Source organism: Prionailurus bengalensis, chromosome D1 (assembly GCF_016509475.1).
Source record: "Prionailurus bengalensis isolate Pbe53 chromosome D1, Fcat_Pben_1.1_paternal_pri, whole genome shotgun sequence".
NCBI lineage: Eukaryota > Metazoa > Chordata > Mammalia > Carnivora > Felidae > Prionailurus > Prionailurus bengalensis.
The window spans coordinates 8649451-8668915 of NC_057346.1; the positions used below are offsets into that span (position 1 = coordinate 8649451).

The following is a 19465-nucleotide window of genomic DNA, read 5'->3' on the forward strand; positions in this document are numbered from 1 at the left end:
CTCATTCTCTATCCCCTTTTCTTCCTTCTATTATTTATTGTCTGAGTTCAGATCCTTACCATCTCAGGTCCTCAAACCTCCTCAAAACTGACCTGCCCTTCACATCATTTCTAAGTTAGTAATTGCCAAATCTGTCTCTTTAGAACTTGCCTAACTTGCTTGCTCAAAGTCTAAAGATTACCTCAAATATAACATGACCAAAACATTTAAATCTCTACCCCATAGCCAAATCTGATTTTCTCCAAGTCTTGGTGACACATTTCTAGAAAGTTATAGTATTCTTTCAGGATTTCTTTATATGTACTACATTGGCGGTTATGACCCTCTTTTCATTCTTAATACTGTTAAATTTTACCTTCCCTTTTGCTTGATTACTCTTGCCACAAGTTTGCTTTAGTTTAGCTGTCTGAAGGTCAGCTTTCAGTTTGGCTGATCTTCTGTTTCTCTTATTGCTCTTCTTTTGTTGTTGTTAATTTCTGTCTCTTTCCTCATCGTTTTTCTTCTCATTAGCTGGCTTTACTCTGTGGCTCATTTTCTAATTCCTAAAATTAAACCTTTAAGTAACTCCCAGTATTTTTTCTTTTCTAGTATGTACATTAAGGACATTAACTAAATATGCCCAAGTATAAGGCAACTCCAAATATAAAGTATCCCCTTTTTTGTCAATGAGAATATTTAAAAACAATTTTTATCACCTGAATATGTAAAATGATCAAGTATGTACATTGGTATAGATATTAAAAACCCATGATCTATAAAATACTGAAAAAGTTTACTTCATCTCTTCAGAGAACATAGAACAACTTTAAACTCCACACACAAATGAGACATGAAAGTCTACATCAGAACTTCTTGCATCACAGCAAGGTTTCCAGATTATACAGGCACTTTGTGAATCAGTATATAATACTACCATTAAAGTTTTTACCCCAAGCTACACTATCCATTTATATAAAAGACTAGGAATTTTTCTTGTTTGTACTGTTGGAATATTTTAGTATCTACAGTGTAACCACTATATTATTTTTTTAAAAACCAGATCTATTCTAGATTTACCTCTTTTTTAATGTTTAAACCACTTAGTAAATGGGCTCTGTGAACCTTCCAAACTCCCATGTACTAAAGGCATTTCAGGTCAATGTGCCTGTCTTCAAAAATATTTCCACGCCCAAGAAAAAGAACAGAGCAGTGACAGAGTTCCTAAAAACATAAATATAAATCTCCTTTTCTGGGGAATATTTTTAAAACGTCTTGCCTTATATTTAAAACCATATCATTTCTCTAAGCATCACGTCAGTGGTTTCCATCTCTCTCTCTGTGTGCAACATTCCTCGAATCATTAATTCTCTTCCATTGTTTTTATGTTTTATGTCTTTGATAGTTTGGCATTTCAGTAATTATATATTCTTATTCCTAGAAATTCTTTTTCAGCTTTGTAAAAAAAATCTTAATAATGCCATGCTATTTTACAACATTTTGAATCTTCCGTTTATCCCTATGTTTATTTTCTCTCACTATAAAATTACTCTATTTTCAATTCATTATGGCTTATTTCTTTACAATTTTAATTTTGGACAGAAAGCTCATGTCCCTATCGGTGCTCAGCCTTTTGCCTAGGATCAAGTGTAGAAAGGTCGTGTCCCGAACCCAGTCCCCAGTGCGGGAGTCCTGCAAGCCCCGAGTTGTGTGTATGTATCACTACAGAGGTATTTCAGGCTTGCTCCTAGCAGAGTGTTAGGAATTTTAATTGTTTTAGACTAATTTTTACATTAACTTCTTGACATTGTATTCATATCAGACCCCCACAGCCACATGCTGGAGAACTCAGGAGACACTCAGGAGAGCTTCCACACGTACTGCTCATGTTATTTACTAAACCATACAGCTGTGGTGCCCCTTCTGTTCAATCTCTCATCAGCAAGGAAAAACCAGGGAAAGAAACTGAGCATTAATTATATGCCAGGCTGTATAAACTAAGTTAAAGCACCTAAATTACAGAAAAAGTAGTCCACAAACACAGGGCCAGGTGGGCAGGTAAATAAACACCAAGCATGTAGGTTTGCTGATACTCTGAACTTACACATGAACCTAATACTTGAACAAAATAAAGGTAGGTTTATTTCCTTTTCCTATAAAAAATAATGAATCCAAGTTTTCAATACTAGAGTTACTTCCAGTTATACTCTATAAAAAGGATCTTTCAAGAAGAAAATCTGCATTAAAGTTTTAGGTTTAATAAGGAGCTCTACTGACATGAAAGAAAAATGTATCATAGACCAACATACACACAAAAAAAACAGGTTTTTACACAAGCTAACTAAGTTTTTAAAATCTGCGACAAACCTAATTCATCTACATGAATGAACTGTGAGAACTGGGGGGGGGGGGAGCCTCACAAAAGCATCCACAAATAAGGATATGGTTGAATTTTAAAAGAAGCTTCTAAAAATGGGTGTTTTCAGACCAGTGTTTCTCTCTTAAAAATCAAGTTAGTCTCCACCTTGTTTTATTTCAGTGAAATTATAAATCATCTAAGAAAAGTAATAAGGTTCTACCTCTTTATTTACCAACTGAACATAGAACGATTACTCAACAACGCCTTGTATTTAAAGAATACTACATAGGGGCACCTAGGTGGCTCAATCGGTTAAACGTCCCACTTTGGTTCAGGTCATGATCTCGTGGTTCATGAGTTCCATCCCCACATCAGGGGATGTGTTGACAGCTCAAAGCCTAGAACCTGTTTCTCATTCTGTGTCTCCCTCTCTCTCTGCCCCTCCCCAGCTCAAACTCTGTCTCTCTCTCTCCACCACCCCCTAATAAATAAATAAAACATTAAAAAAATATTTAAAGAATACTCCATAGTTGTATGTTCTTATACATTAATTTTCTACTAACAAAAAGCTGAGGAGACAAGACAGGTCACATTATGGTTCCTTAGTTGAATAAACAAGGTCAACTGAACGAAAATATCTTGCTCTTAGTCGCACAAGTAATCAATGGTCAAATGGCCTTCTGACATCTACCCTAGAGTCCAGAGCTCTACCATATACCCACCTGACTTCCACTTTTTGATATTAAAAAAGTGCTAAATAATTTCACTTGTGGAAATTTACCCAAAGAAAATAATAACAACTATGTACAACAGCAAAGCTACAAAGATTCTAGTTACAGTGTTATTTATAAAAGCGTATGTAATACTCAGACCTTAGTTAAGCAAGCCATGTACGTCTGTAGGCTCTGCCAGACCTCAAGGCAACCAATCAAAATGGTACAGAAAGGGGCGCCTGCGTGGCTCAGTCGGTTAAGCGTTCACCTTCAGCTCCCGTCATAATCTCACCATTTACGAGTCTGGGCCCCAGGTCGGGCTCCATGCTGACAGCTCAGAGCCTGGAGCCTTCTTCAGATTCTGTGTCTCCCTCTCTCGCTACCCCTTCCCCACTCTCTCTCTCTCAAAAATAAATAAACATTTAAAAAAAGTTACAGAGGGGCACCTGGGTGGCTCAGTCGGTTGAGCAACTGACTTCAGCTCAGGTCATGATCTCGCAGTCTGTGAGATCAAGTCCCGTCTCGGGCTCTGTGCTGACAGCTCAGAGCCTGGAGACTGTTTCGGATTCTGTGTCTCCCTCTCTCTCTGACCCTCCCCTGCTCATGCTCTGTCTCAAAAGTAAATAAAAACATTAAAAAAATTAATTTAAAAAAAGATACAGAAAAATATTAAATGATATGGCAAAATATCCACGAACTACTAAAAAGGCAGGTTATAAAGCCATACATACAGTATCATATGAAAAGACCAATATGATCATACTCCAAAATAGCGAGTTCCTGTGAATTAATGTAAATCTGTAGACTTCTAAGATAATGTAGAGCTTTCATAATAAGAAAAACAAATTCTTTAATACAAAAGAACAAAATTACTCTAAGTAAATAAACCTAGGTCAGGCCTATTAACTTCACCATAACATTTAATAAAATCTAAGTAGGTGAATTTTTTTTCAAAAAGAGACTTTAGAAAAAATTCTAATTTTGGAGGAGAAATATGACTAAGAAAAATATATACATTATGATGAAAACAGATTATTTTGTTTAAAATCCCTACATCTAAATAGCAAAATGCTAATAGAATAAAAATATCCAATAGCCAGAACAAAAAGTTACTATGGAAAGAAATAATTAAATATATAAAGATATCACTCAGACTCCACTCAGTAAATGGTTAAATGACAAACTCTCTACAAACTCTTCACAAAACAAATGCACAACTCTGCTGACTAAAACCACAAATCAAATGGCCTTAACGGCCATTTTGATCATACAGTCGTTAAACTAGCAAAATAATTATTATACATGGCAATACCGATGAGCAGTACTGCTAAACAAGTAGATAAACATTGCTGGTAGCACCATAAATCGGCTCCATATTTCTGGAAAGTAAGTTGTCAATGTATAACAAAAGCTCAAATCTTTTCCGAACAGGAAATTCTGCTTTTGGAATATACGCCAAAGAAGTAAAGAAATGCAAAACAAAGTAACCTCTAGCAAGACATCCACAGCAGTACATGTCATAAAAGCCACTAATTAAAGTCACAATGTTACGTGATAACATGATAGACTATTACGGGGGTGTTTGTGTATTATGACAAACTGTCAACATTTACATAAGGGTAAGTGAAAAAGCAGATTATGTAGCCACTTGCTTTAACCATGTAAAAACACAGGTGTCCTTACAAATGGTATCTGGATATAAAGAACTGAACACATAATAATAATCAATATCTTATTTCTGTTAAGTTCCTAATTTTAAAAATCAGAGGAGAACCTAAAAAATGTACTCCACTAAACCGTTCATATATCAGTTTACCAGCTTATATGACTTAAGTAAGAATTCCACCTTAAATTTTTTTACAATGAAGCTGTGTACAGATATAACTAAAAATCAAGTTTTTAGCCAATTTAGTTATTACTGAAAAGTATTTATATCACAGTAATACTGTTTAACCTCAGTAATACATTTCGAGTTCTTCTATGATTTCATTAGTGTGTTTTCTCCTGAAACTAACATCTTAGTACCAGAATGGCCAATTTAATAAAATGTCACATGAAAAGCTAAGATACTGAGGCACCTGAGTGGCTCAATTGGTTAAGCGTCTGACTTCGGCTCAGGTCATGATCTCATGGTTCATGAATTGAAGCCCCCTATCAGGCTCTGTGCTGTCAGCTCAGAGCCTGGAGCCTGCTTTGGATTCTGTATCTCCCTCTCTTCCTGCCCCTCCCTGGCTCATACTGTCTCTCTTGCTCTCAAAAATAAACAATTAAAATAAATTTTTTTGAAAAGAAAAAAGAAAAGAAAAGCTAAGATACCAAGATACATGTCCTGGGTTTCCATCTCTGACTCATCTTGAAATTACTGTCTTTCAGTGTCTTCCTTTCTTTCTTGTAAAAAAAAAAAAATATATATATATATATATATATATATACACACACACACACATATACATATATATTACATAATCACCTAAACCATTGTACATTAGACATATATAGTAAAAATAAACTCTTCTCCCATCCACCCTCATATCTAATTACTGAGAAGAAAGTTACTCCCTCCTTGGTAAATTTCTTCAAGAGGTCTTACCCTACTTCTTTGCACAATCATGGCACAGACATGCTCAACAAGAAGTTTTAAGAGATGCTGCCAGCATACACATTTCCCATCTGCAGAAAAGTAACCGTACGGCTATAAACTCTAAGTACGACGTTTACAGACAATGCATTCACATAAAGCATTTTCTTCTTTATCCTTTAACTCTGAGGGGGACCTTAAAACAGCCTCCTCTCTACCTCACACAATGGAAAAACAGCCTCGTGCCTAACACCTTGAGCTCTAGGAAGTCAGTGGCACAACAGACTCTTCCCACCTGTCAGGTGGTAAAACAGGTGTTCACTCTCGTCCATCCCGGGCCTATTACCAAACCTTCAATAATTTATGTCACACTGCCTAATTTTACTCTTAAGATATCCTTTTCCTCACGCCTGATTGTAATTTTTTTCCCTGCCTTTTGAGACACAGAAGCAATCTCTGAACCAACCGTGTCTCTCCACAGACCAAAAAGTTACAAAAGAATTCCTCTGCCAATTTACTGGGGGATTAGGAAGCAGTATAACAAAGGAAAGTATAAACTGAATTAATAAGGTAACTCTGGCAGTCAGATGAACACAATAACAACATCTACAATAAAAAAGTTCTTTTTCCCCTGCATGGTCCCCCTCCGGTGAAGCCTATAAAGCCCTTCCTAGAAAAGCATTTTTAAATGCTTTTAATGTATTTGAATTTGTATTCAATTTGTATTTGTATTAAATGCTTTTAAATGTATTTGAATAAGATACATTATTAACATTGCATAAAAAAACCAACTATACTGGACTACAATCACCAAAATATAAAAATCACGATTTTATGATATAGTAACATATGTGTTTTTAAATTAAGTAACAGTGTCTACCAGCGGATCTAATGATTAAACTTCCAAGTAATGTCACTTCGACATCTCTGCAACAGCGACGGATTATGAAAATATCTACAATTTCTAATGGAAACAGTCTGTATTAATGCTAATACTACTAGGTGCCCACATTAATAATGGCAAGAAAACGTGTAAAAAACATGCAACTTTTTTTCCCTATCCAAGTTCACAGACCCATAAGCTTAAAAGCTCTAATATACACAGAACTATGTTTATTATGTTTTTAGCTCAATGTTAATACTCAATTTAATGGCAGTATTAATGCACCTTTAGCTATATAATGCCATGTCATTCCTCAAGTGAAGCAAAGAGGACAAAAAAATTTCAGCTCCATTTTGTAAATAAAGAAATAAGGCACAAAACAAGCACAAGGGGAGTGAATGAAGGAATTACCTGTAGAATACTTTTCAGCCACTTCACCTGTATCACCTAACCTTCATAATAACTACCCTTCTTCCCTCTGCCCAAGAAAGGTATCACAATCCCTCATTCTTTTAATAAGGAATTTAGATTCAGATAAGTGACTTGCCCTAAGTAATACGGCTAGTCAACAAGTCAGAGGTCCTTTTAAACTCGAGTCCTGGGCTCTCCTGGTCTTCCTATTCTTTTTTCTGACATCATTCCAGAGAAGCTCATCTGAAATAATTACCAGAGCTTTTCTAGAAGAAGCTAAAGCTCTTTCTTCCGTTGTTTTCAGATCAAAAGACTATCTCTAAAGATGTTACAAGTTACATTAGTACTGGTATAATCACCTTGAAAATGTATTTCCTATAAGGGTGATATACAGTTCCAAATACGGTATTTATAAGTACTTGCTTAGGTAGAAACTGATTTTTGTTCAAGGATATTTTCAAGGAAATGAAATCTTCAACATTTTTGAGCAATTTTTACATGTTACTATAAATGCAAACCAAATTTCTAGAACCTAAAACAAATATAAAGCAGAACTACAATACTAAAAACAAACTTTTACACTGAATTTAGATTCTCTTCTAGAAGAAATCTGGGGGCACCTGGGTGGCTCAGTTGGTAAAGCATCCAACTCTTGGTTTCAGCTCAGGTCATGAACTCATGGGTTTGAGCCTGGAGATGGGCTCTGTGCTGACAGTGTGGAGCCTCCTTGAGATATTCATTCATTCGTTCATTCATTCATTCATTCATTCATTCATTCTTTTTCTTTCTTTCTTCCTTCCTTCCTTCCTTCCTTCCTTCCTTCCTTTCTCTCTCTCTCTCTCTCCCCCCACCACTTGCTCTCTCTCAAAATAATAAAAATAAGCTTAAAAAAATAAACCTATAAATTTAAAGGAAACACCGTATCTATATTGTTCCCAAGGTGGGTAAAAAACAATATCATTTGCAATGATTAATTTTAAATGCTAAAAGCTAAGAAAGTTCAATGCAATTCAGTTTCATTTTACACTTATGAAAACATCAAAAGGTAACATAATGCATGTTTAAAAATGTTAAAACAAACAGATTCATTTAAGTCACCTATGCAGCAGGAAAAATCAAGTCTCAAAATGACCTGACTTCTCACAAACCATTCTAGGCTCTACAGGTTTTGAACCACTGGACACTATAGTAGCTTATTTTCAAAACAGAATAAAGTAATTACGTTTCTTAAATTGGACAATATTCTCTCATGCAATCACTAAGGCTCTCTAGAAGTTCTTTCATTAAGCTTCTAATTTCAAAATATTCAAAACTCCCTTTTAAACACTGGAAGGGAGGGAGCGCCTGGGTGGCTCAGTCAGGTGAGCATCCAACTTTGGCTCAGGTCATGCTCTCAAAGTTTGTGGCTTCGAACCCCACATCGGACTCTGTACTGACAGCTCAGAGCCTGGAGCCTGCTCTGGATTCTGTCTCCCTCTCTCTCTGCCCCTCCCCTGCTCACACTCTGTCTGTCTCTCTCTCTCTCTCTCAAAAATAAATAAATGTAAAAAAAAAATTTTGTTTTAAACTGGAATGGTGCCTGGCTCACAGTAGGGCCTCAGAAGTTTGTTGTCGATTTTGTTGGCATATTAAGTTTACATGTAATATTTGACTTTTTCTGTTGATTATTGTCAAGGGCAATATTTTCCTCTAATTTACATTATCAAATAGCTAAGTAACACACGAATAAGCCAACATACTACAAGAGACAGCAAGGGGTGCCAGGGTGGCTCAGTTGGTTAAGCGTCTGACTCTTGATTTTGGCTCAGGTCATGATCTCAGTTTGAGTTCAAGCCTCGCATCGGGCTCCATGCTGACAGTGAAGAGCCTGCTCGGGATTCTCTCTCCCTCTCTCTCTCTCTCTCTCTCTCTCAAATAAGTAAACAAACTTAAAAAAAAAAAGATTTAAAAAAATAAAAGAGAGACAACAAACATGAATATGGGAGAACAAAACTCCTCCCAACTAGGTCTCCCAAATTTAGACCTCTGTTGTCTCTATTGTCTCTAGTCGAGACATTACTCAAGAGATTATTTTTAACAATCTCATTTGATGATCAAATCAGAGTTAAAGGCCAGACAGTCTGACACTTCTAATGGTAACTATAATTATTCTGATTGTTGGTTAGATGATAGTAATAAGTTCAAGTATACACACCAACCTTGCTAATAACCAAACTAAAACTTTATAGTTTTTCTAAGTCTAGGATCTACAAATGGCTTAATTATCAGAAGTCCTGATGACGGCTAACAAAGTTTAGTCCATTCCATACACTCAGTAAAAGCCAAAGGGTTCCAGATCCAATTAATCATGGCTGAGATTTCCTGTATCCCCATTCTCTCTCCGTTTTACTAAGGGTCCCTCTGTTGCACTCATGTGCCCACATCATTCTGTGTACTAGCCAGGATTTTTAGTTGCAAACAATACCTACTCTGTTAACTTATTGAAAGGTTATTAAATTACAGAAAGAATAGGAAGATTAAAAAAAATAAAGTAGGAAACAAGAAATACTCAACTCACATCGCAGAAAACTCTGCTTAGAACACTGGTGCACTGAAAATTAACTCCTGTTAATATTATTAACACAAGGGCATTTAAACATTTAACACACTTTATACTATACAATACAGCACATTTGTATTCCCATTAGAATGTGACTTTGTCAGTATGTTACTTACCAGATACAAACAGTATTTGGCAGAGAAGTATAAATGTATGTATGCTATCTTAAAGTTGGCCAACTTTTTCCCTACATGGCCAGGTAAATAAACTTCTTAGATTCTGCAAGGCCATACGGTCTCTGTTACAACTATTCTGCTCTTGTAGCATGAAAGCAGCCATAGATAATATGTGCACAAATGATGTGTTCAAATGAAACCTTATTTTTTTTTATTTTTTATTTTTTTAATTTTTTTTTTCAACGTTTATTTATTTTTGGGACAGAGAGAGACAGGGCATGAACGGGGGAGGGGCAGAGAGAGAGGGAGACACAGAATCGGAAACAGGCTCCAGGCTCTGAGCCATCAGCCCAGAGCCCGACGCGGGGCTCGAACTCACGGACCGCGAGATCGTGACCTGGCTGAAGTCGGACGCTTAACCGACTGCGCCACCCAGGCGCCCCCAAATGAAACCTTATTTACAAAATCAGGCCATAGGCTGGATTTGGCTCATGGACCACATTTTGTCAACCCTGCCTCAAAAGTGTTTTAGCAGGAATCAACACTTTTCATTTCATAATTTAAATACATTTGGTAACCAAGAAGATATGAACTCACATATTCATGCTAGATCAATCTTGGGTGTGAGTTCAGGCGGGTGGGATTAAGAAAGAACCCAAGACACTAAAACAATCTAGTGGGAGCAGAGTTAGATAGATGAGGGGCAATCCCATTCCCCCTGCCAGTAACCGGGTTGGATAAGGAATGTATCCCAAGCCTGGTCAGTGACACTAAGAAGACATCTGCTGGGGGGCTGCTGGAAGAGGCGTTCCTTCCCAGTTCTTTGGGAACTGCTGTGTGTGGATGGCAGGTGGCTGCAGCCAAACTGTAACGCTGGAGAGAGCAGTCTCAGGACGAAGCCAATGGGGGAAGGCCACAGGGCAGAAAGTTGTAAAGAGAGTGAGTCCTTGATATCATTACTGAGCTATTCTTAAGTCTCTTAATTTTCTTCATTATTTAAGCCAGATTGAGAATTTCCTGTTATTGTGGCCAAAGCATCTTAAGTAATAGAAGTCCTTGAAAAAGAAGGTTGTTCACCTCACAATTTCACTGCAGCCAGTTTTAGTTAACAACTTTTCACAAATGAAAGAAACATTTAAAGTTCTGAAAGCCCACAGACTACCTACAACTTGGAAAAAACGATCTGTTCCAATTACTAAGATCTATAACTTTATAAATTCTATAATCACGGGGCAAAAAACAAAACAATGTGCTACCTCCTTCCATATGGTACCGAAGACATTCTTTCAACAAGATATTTTTTTCTCTAAATCAGGGGTTGGAAACTTTTTCTGTAAATGACCAGAGAGTAAATACTTCAGGATGTGCAAAATATATGGCCTCAGACATTATAGCTCAAAAGTATCCAGAAACACTATGTAAACTAATTATATTTCTGTGTTCCAATAAAACTTCCTTTATAAAATCAGGCCAGCAGGAGAGATCTGGCCTGTCAAAACAGTTTATTTCAAATGTATATAAACTACGTAGAAATGTAACCAGCATGACTGGATGGACACTCTATTCATCTGCATTGGACTGCATGAAACAAAACACTAAATAAAAAAATTAAAAAAAAAATCGTTACCTTATTTATATATATAAAACTTCTGCAAAATCCAATTTAGAATTCTATTAAAGAGTAACTGATGTTACAGCAGGAAAAAACAATACAAAACTTATGCATATACAAATTTTTAACATCTACCTTTTAAATAAAAGTTATTTTAAATTAGGAAATTTGGAAGGATCTCTATACATACTGTCTACTCAAAGGGGAAAAAAATACCCAAAAAACCCTATCCAACTCCTAACCTGACTGAGCCCCTCTCTTCTACGAAGCTGAAGCTAGACTTCAGTATTAAATGGAATGAGGAAAGTAAATTGTATGGACTATATTTCCTTTCCAAACAGCTCCCAATACAAAGACACATTTTTTTTAAAGTTTATTATTTTGAGAGAGAGAGAGAGTGTGTGTGTGTGCGCAGGGGAAAACAGCAGAGAAAGAGGGAGAATCCCAAGTAGGCTCAGCGCTGTCAGAGCAGAGCCCAGTGTGGGGCACAAAGTCACTAAGTTTGAGACCATGATCTGAGTTAAAGAGTCGGAGGCCTATCCAACTGCACCACCTAGGTATCCCCAAAGACACACATTTTTTTATTTTTAATTTTTTTTTTCCAACGTTTATTTATTTTTGGGACAGAGAGAGACAGAGCATGAACGGGGGAGGGGCAGAGAGAGAGGGAGACACAGAATCGGAAACAGGCTCCAGGCTCCGAGCCATCAGCCCAGAGCCCCACGCGGGGCTCGAACTCACGGACCGCGAGATCGTGACCTGGCTGAAGTCGGACACTTAACCGACTGCGCCACCCAGGTGCCCCAAGACACACATTTTTTAAAGGACACCAATTTTCACTATTATATGCCATACTATAGGGAGAAAACAAAAAGTGAACTTCATCTTCAATCATTAAGCAAGAAAATTTGCACAAGCACAAAAGCACACTTCGCTCTCCACTCTCAGCTCAGAGCCTGCTTCAAATCTTCTCTCTCAAAAATAAACATTAAAAAAATTTTAGGGGCGCCTGGGTGGCTCAGTCGGTTAAGTGTCCAACTTCAGCCTAGCTCATGATCTCATGGGTCCTGAGTTCCAGTCCCAGGGCTCTGTGCTGACAGCTCAGGGCCTGGAGCCGGTTCCAAATTCTGTCTCTCTCTCTCTGCCCCTTCCCTGCTTACACTCTGTCTCTCTCAAAAATAAACATTAAAAAAATTTTTTTAAACGTCTGAGAAACATTAATCTTTTCAACACAGTAATACCATTTCAGTGTTTGTTACACAATAACCTTATTTTTATAGACTTTAAAATCACAAATAAAGGATTTTTATGTTTATCTTTGCCTAAGTTTTGGCATTTTCTGTATCCAAGGAAGGAAGTGCTAACAGCAATACCTATGAAACACAGGAGTAGGAAAGACGTTGAGTAGTTCTGGGGAGTGAAGACAACTTGGAGCTTTACTTTTACATCTTTTAAGATGTAAATTTTTTAAGTTTGTCATAAACTGTATTACTTTCATCTCTTTAAAAATGGTTTAAGGGGCGCCTGGGTGGCTCAGTCGGTTGAGGGTCCAACTCCTGGTTTTGGCTCAGGTCATGATGGTCGAGGGCTTGGAGCTGAGTGTGGAGCCTGCTTTAGATTCTCTCTCTCCCTCTGCCCCCTCCCCCACTCACTCACACTCACGCTCTCTAAAAAATAAAAGTTTAAAATATATGTTTAATAGAAAATAATATTGAGAAATAAATGAATAGGAAAGACAAGATTCTATGAAAGAGGCTACAAACCGAGGACTTCGCTGGGGTCAGACTGGCCACTTGCATCACCCAAGAGGTGAGTACGCACTGGCCACAGGACTGAGTGAAGGTCCCAGAAGCACTTCAGCCATCAGTAACAACACTAGGAGGCTTAAAAATAACCTTCTAAGGGTGGAGTCGAGAGCAATCCAACCCAGTTCCGCTGAATTCAGTAGCAAAAGGGTAATATCAGGGTAGTTAAGAAGTATCCACTAGCCTTTGGTCAGCTGGAGGCCCAAGCTATCCAAGAAAGGGTTCCTTCCTTGAGTTCCCAGATTGAGAGAAGGAGCATCAACTCATACTGGCTCTACCCTGCCAGGCGTGCTCCACCAGCACAGCTCAGTCTTCACAATCCTCACAGAACACATTTCTTTTGGCTTTAGTCTTTGGGAAATACTGGTTAAAACCTGCCATTTTTTAAGCAGCCTAAGTTAAAATGCATTAAGTTAAAAATGGATGAAAAGATTCCCACCATCGTTCCACATTTCAGGCTCTATGAAACTATATGGAGAGGATATTAAACGACAACAGAAGTTAAAATAAAAACGTACCAAGACTTTCATTTCAACAACCTGCCGAACACATAAATGAGTAATAAAATCCAATTGTGCTGTTGGCAATGGTGAAGCAATCAACAAGAAACAACCCTTGCTCCCCTCCCTGAGACTACTGACACCAAGAGAGGGAAAAGCAAAGTCTGTCATTTCTTACCACCAAAGGAAAAATAATCATCAGTTTAAGTAATGACAATGTCTAAAAGGACAGACCCCACATACTTTACCCACACTGAAATTAATTGCATTTATTCTACAAATATTTCTGAGTCTCTCCTACCCACTCTCTTCCACGCGTAGGGACACAGAAGTGAACAAAACAACGTAAATTCCGCAAGAGCAAGAATTTAACATTCCTAAAAGCCACAATTAAATTTTGCCTCATTTAAATAAAGCTACAATTTCCAAGACGTATGTATTCATTCTTTAATAATGTTACCTGTTTACTAAATTCCTCCCTACATAAAAAAAGTGATTAGGCAAAGAACCAAAGTCCGTGACGATCCTTTTTACTAACTTCAAAAGGGGTGTTCTACCTTTTGCCATTTTTGTCATATTAGTTTGAAAGATAAAGCACACTAGTGAAAGCAATGGGATTCTGAAAATTAAACACACACACACACACACACACACACACACACACACAAAACAATGCAGCCCTGAATAGTAATCTCCTCTCAAATCTAATAATGCTGTTTTGGCAAATGGATTAAGCCATTATTTATTTACCCTGCCACATGAACGGGGCAATTGTTCATTCAGAGCTCCGTCCGACATATAAAAGAGTATTTAGTGTTCTAAAAACTGTACGCTCCGTAAACAATAGATTGCAATGTCGATGTCCGTACCCCTTCATCAAATAAACCCTTATTATCTCAGCCTTTTACATTTGCACCATGCCAGCCGTAGGGCCACAGGACTCACTAAAAAGTCTGGTACAAACCCTCAACCGTATTTTTAAACTGATCTCTGATGAAACGGGACTTCACTCAATCTCGTTAGGGGGAAAAAAGAAAAGAACCCAGTAGCGGGCACGGTGCAGGAATCCTGACCTCTCTGTACAGGAAGGGATGCGCTTCACCCAAGCCGCAGTAACGCAGAGCCCCTCTTTCAGACTTCGCCCGGCAATCAGGCGGAGGCGCGTTCACGGGAAGCGGGAAGCGGGGACCGGGGCCGAGACCGCAAGCCGGGCTGCCGCCTCCGCGGCCGGACAAAGTTGCGAGGCTCCGAGGCCGCCCGCGGCCGCGGCGGCAGGTAGACAGAGCGCGGCGGCCGGGGACGGCGGGCCTGGCCTCGCGGGGGCCGGGGCCGGGAGCGGCTCGGCGCCCCGAACCCCGTTCAGGACACAACATCCCTTTGCCGCCAGGGCCAACGCACTCTCTCTAGTAATTCAACACCCTTACTTTCAAACTGGAGGTCGGTGGGGGGGGGGGAGGGGCAGAAAGGAGGGGGAGAAGTTCTAATAAATTCCCCCCATCCCGCACTGCAACACAGAATTCTACCCAGGCTCACGGTATTTTCTGGGCGCCCCGAAGGGACGAGCCAGGCCGCGCCGGGGCCGCGCCCAGGCGGCGGGAACCCGCCGCTGCCCGGGGTCTGGGGGTCCGGGGCCCACCCCGGGGGCGGACGGCGCGCCCGCGCCGACCAGAAACGCCCGGCGGCCGCCTCGCGCTTCGGGCCGCGCCCAGCGCCTGCCGCCGACCCCGGGAGCGGCCTGGCGGGCCGGGCCGGGAGCTCGGCGGCGCCGCGGCCCGCGGGGCGCGGACACAGAGGCGCGCGAGGCCCTCGCGAAGCGGCCGCCGGGCAGCGCGGGCCCCCGCAACTTCTCGCCACCTCAGCGTCTCCGGAGCCGCCCGGGAGCAGCGACTGGGCGGGGGGTGGGGGGGAAGGGAGGGCGCCAGCGGCTTACCCCGAGAGCGAGCGGCTCCTTCCCGCCCCGAGCGTGGCCGGGGCGCTGCGCGGCGGCGCCGGGCGTCGCGGCTGCGGCCGGGAGGGAAAGGCGGCGGTGGGAGCGCTGGGCCGCCGGGGACAAGAGGCGCCGCCACCACCGCAGACAGCTCCGCAATATGGCCGCCCGGCGGCTCCTCGGGGGGAAGGCGGGGCTGCCCCGCGCCCCCCGCCTCCCCCTGCCGGCCGGCCGGCCTCGCGCCGCGGCCCGAGCGCCAACGCCGCCGCCGCCGCCGCCGCCGCCGCCGTGAGGGCCGCCCGCGCCCCGCCCCCCGCGCTCGCCGCCGCCCGCCGCACGCGGCGTCGCCGGGGGTCGCGGCGCGGGGTGGGGACGCGCCAGGGCCAGCGTCGGCCGCGGAGGCCCGCGGGAAGCCCCTGCCGGCGGGACTGGGCCGGAGGGACGCGGGCCGTTGGAGCCGAAGCTCGCGGCGCGCCCGCCGCCACCCGCTCCGCGCACCCCCGGGAGTGGAAACTTGAAACTCCCGCGGGTGCCGGAAAACTCGCCGAGGGCGTTTCCATCGCCCTCCTGAGGAGGGAGTCTTCTTCCCGGAGGGGGGAGCCAGGACGGAGTCGGGCGCGGGTTCCTTGGCTGCTCAGCTGGAGAATCCACCAGGAGATAGAAAGGGGCCTATCTTAGAGGGATTGATGTGTGCCACCGAGAACGTTGAAATTGCTCTGGCAGTTTTTGCCCAACTCGAAAAACGTGCTATTTCGGATAACTCCAACAAAACCTCGATGGATATGGCCCCAGGCGCGAGTGCAGACTTTTATCCACGCAAGGACGTCGACGATGTTTACTACCACCGACATTTCTGGGAAGGAGGCGGTCCAGAAGAAAAAAGTTGGACGTGGGGCCCCCGAAGAGCAGCCAAACCTAAATCATCCTGGAATTAGAGATGGTTGGACAAGTGGTCCTAGTCTGACTCCAGGCCACTCACTTTCATCAGTGGCTGGGACTAGACAGACTTGTGGTCAGTGTCCACGCTCCCATCCTTGTCCGTCTTCTGCTGGGATTCAAAGAGTAACACTTGCTCTGAGTGTACTTGAACCGTAGTGCACAAAGCCAGATCATTCCAGCTTGCCGTGCATGCCATCTTTATATAGTTTTCCCTTTATGAACAAACTTTACATTCAAATAATAAAACCTCAAGAGTGTACTTAACTTTTATGGAACAAATAATTCATATGCTTCCTGCCTTAGCATTTGCCTTCCCTGAGACGGTAGCTTTTTCCAGGAACTCTCTCCCCAGATCACTTTCACTAAGCTCACGCTTCAGTTCACTAAGCTCCCAGCCTCAGTGAGTTTCTTCCATTGCCCTCTGCGACCTTTCTGAACAATTAAAAGCCCCTAGAGTTAAACTCAAAGATCTTCAGATTGCAAATTTCTCCAGGATGGGAACCAGGTGTGTGCTTTTACTTAACTAAAGATGACTCCCTGACTTTATCCCTAGGGTGCAACGTTTAGCCAGGTAATTGCTCAGCGTCCCACATCAAGTTGCATGCATAAAGATAGCCAAAGTATTACATAAATTCCTGGATAGTACACTAATCAAAAAAAAAGTATGTAACACACTTTTGCACTGGAAAACGGATAATACGCTATTGTCTGTCATGTGCCAGGCACTTGGGTAACACGCATTTACATGAGCATCTCTTTTAATAATTACAACAACCCTGTGTTTGGGGTCAATATTAATATTGACTTTTTTTTTTTAATCAGTGACTGAAGAGACTCAAAGGAGTTAAGTAATTTGTTCAGCGTAACACAGCCAGGAAATGGCAGAGCAATGACCAAACCTTAGTTATGTTGGACTCCAAAGCTGTGATTTTATCCTAAACTCTGGCAACAGCAAACAGACCAGAAAATGTAACATTTCAGTTGGCTATAGTATTAGTAAATATTTAGGTAAAAGATAACATTCAAGGCTGGTGAGATAAAAAGGGTACTCTCAGACATTGTGAGTGGGAGTGTAAACTTAAACAGCCTGTTTAGAAAGCAATTTGGCACCGTGATTCAACCTATAAAAATGTTCATCCTCTTGTACCCGTAATCCCATATCTGGGATTCTTTCTGAATGAAATCATCTGGAATAGAGCAAAACCTTTATTCATAAACTCTACATCACAATAGTATTAAAAGATGCAAAAATTAAACATGGAAACTAAATATCCTGAAAGTAACTATATATATTCTGTGACATTTTGGGTAACAACTTGAAATGTTTATATAATGTGTCTAACACCTTGAAAAATTTTTGGTAGTATTAGGGGGAGGGAACAAGTTATGAAACTATCCAAGCAGTATGATTACATGTATGTTTAAACACACACACACACACACACACACACACACACACACACACACACAAGTACAAGGGGTCAGGAAAAAAGAGAAAGTTTGAAATCCAGGGTTGGCTGGGTGGTTTTCTATGGGCATTTTTCTTTATTCTTCAGTATTTTCTGTCTTATTTTTACAGTGTAAAAATAATTATTTAAATTCAGATCTACTACAATGTGGGTCATCAATTACACAAAAGCAGCAAAGCCACTGCTTCCCAAGTGTGAGACTATACTGTGGAAAACCGTAATGAACTGAGCTGACAGATAGTTAGGCGTCAGGTATTTTCATTGTAAATGTCATCTATACACACCATTGTTGTACCTTGTTCCTTATATCAAATATATTCATGTTTAATGAAATATGAGAGATTCAACTGAAAAAAAATTTTTTATTCCCACATTTATACTGTCAAGGGGAAAATTCACATACGGTTGTTGAAAGTAGATTTTTTTTTCAGAAAACCATTCTGATATTACCAGTAGTTACAAAAAATTTTATATAGCACCTACTACGCGTAAAAAAGAAAGACCAAAACCAATCTACTACAATCTATTACTAACTCTTGTATGCTACAATCCTACTGTACTCCACCATATTGACTAATTCTGAATTCTAGAATTCCAATGATAGTTACAAAGCATTTGTCTCAGTAGCACATATAAAAGTCCTTCTTGGAGAAAACTCATTTTTGCAAGTATGGTTTGTAAATGGAACCTCTTCTCCATCAAGAACAAACACTGAGCGCCAGCCCCCTTGCTAGTTTGATTAAGTCGAGGCTCCTGCCCTCTAGATTCAGTAATGGGAAAGGCAAACAAACAGTTGTGCAATATGAGCTATAATAAGGATAGACACAGAGTGTCAGGTGAAACACTGGGCAGTTACCTTCGCATAGAAAGGAGAAAGCCTCTCAGAGGAGGGAAGGTTGAAGGGGTGAGTAGAGGTTCCCTAAGACAAGTGGGGAAAGGCAATCAACTTTGAAGACTGAGTACCAAGACGGGGTTGATGTTGAGATAAGGATGTTTATAACTAGAGGTTTAGAAAGGTAAGTTGAGATCCATTTGGGAAGATCAGAATTTGCCCTTCATCCTTAAGGAGCTAGGAAGCCATACGAGGCATTAAGAAAAGGAATAATGCGATCCTCTCTGTGTTAGTAAAGTCACTGGCAGCCATGTGGATTACAGGGGAGAGCAGTTCAGTGAGAGTGATCTAAGATCAGGGACACCTCAGACAGTTTTGCTATAAAGGCCCAGGCACTAGAGAATGATGGACTGACCCTAGGAGGTTTCGAAGATGAAGAAGAGGAAATAGAATCTTAAAAAAAAAAAAAGAGGGGGGATAGACTTCAAGGAGTAAGAGGAAAGGAGATGTGAAAATGAGTACCCAATGGGTGCCACTAAAATAAACAGGGAGTATAAAAGATGTAGAACTCAGAGATAAAGATAATTAGGCAACTTACAGAGATGCTGATTTTCAGTGTCTATGGGTACTCTAAGAACAAGTATATATTCAGTAACTGGAAACAAGAACTATGGTGAATGAGACATCCAATAAATACTTATTAAATAGATGAACATCAGTAACATGCTGAAACAGCCTTTTCATTT

The 19465-nt window shown here is 40.8% G+C and overlaps 1 protein-coding gene across 3 annotated transcripts in view; it reads right to left on the minus strand.

Moving 5' to 3' along the window:
* RDX (radixin) overlaps nucleotides 1-15775 on the minus strand; it is a 96097-nt gene extending 80322 nt beyond the window's left edge. The window contains exon 1 of one of the 3 annotated variants that reach the window (XM_043579275.1): nucleotides 15483-15775. The gene's annotated coding sequence lies outside the window, so the exon portion shown is untranslated. Of the gene's footprint in view, nucleotides 1-14625; nucleotides 14946-15482 lie in introns of those variants that run through there. The other 2 variants (XM_043579276.1, XM_043579277.1) reach the window with 2 other exon arrangements.
* Nucleotides 15776-19465: the final 3690 nt, after the last annotated feature.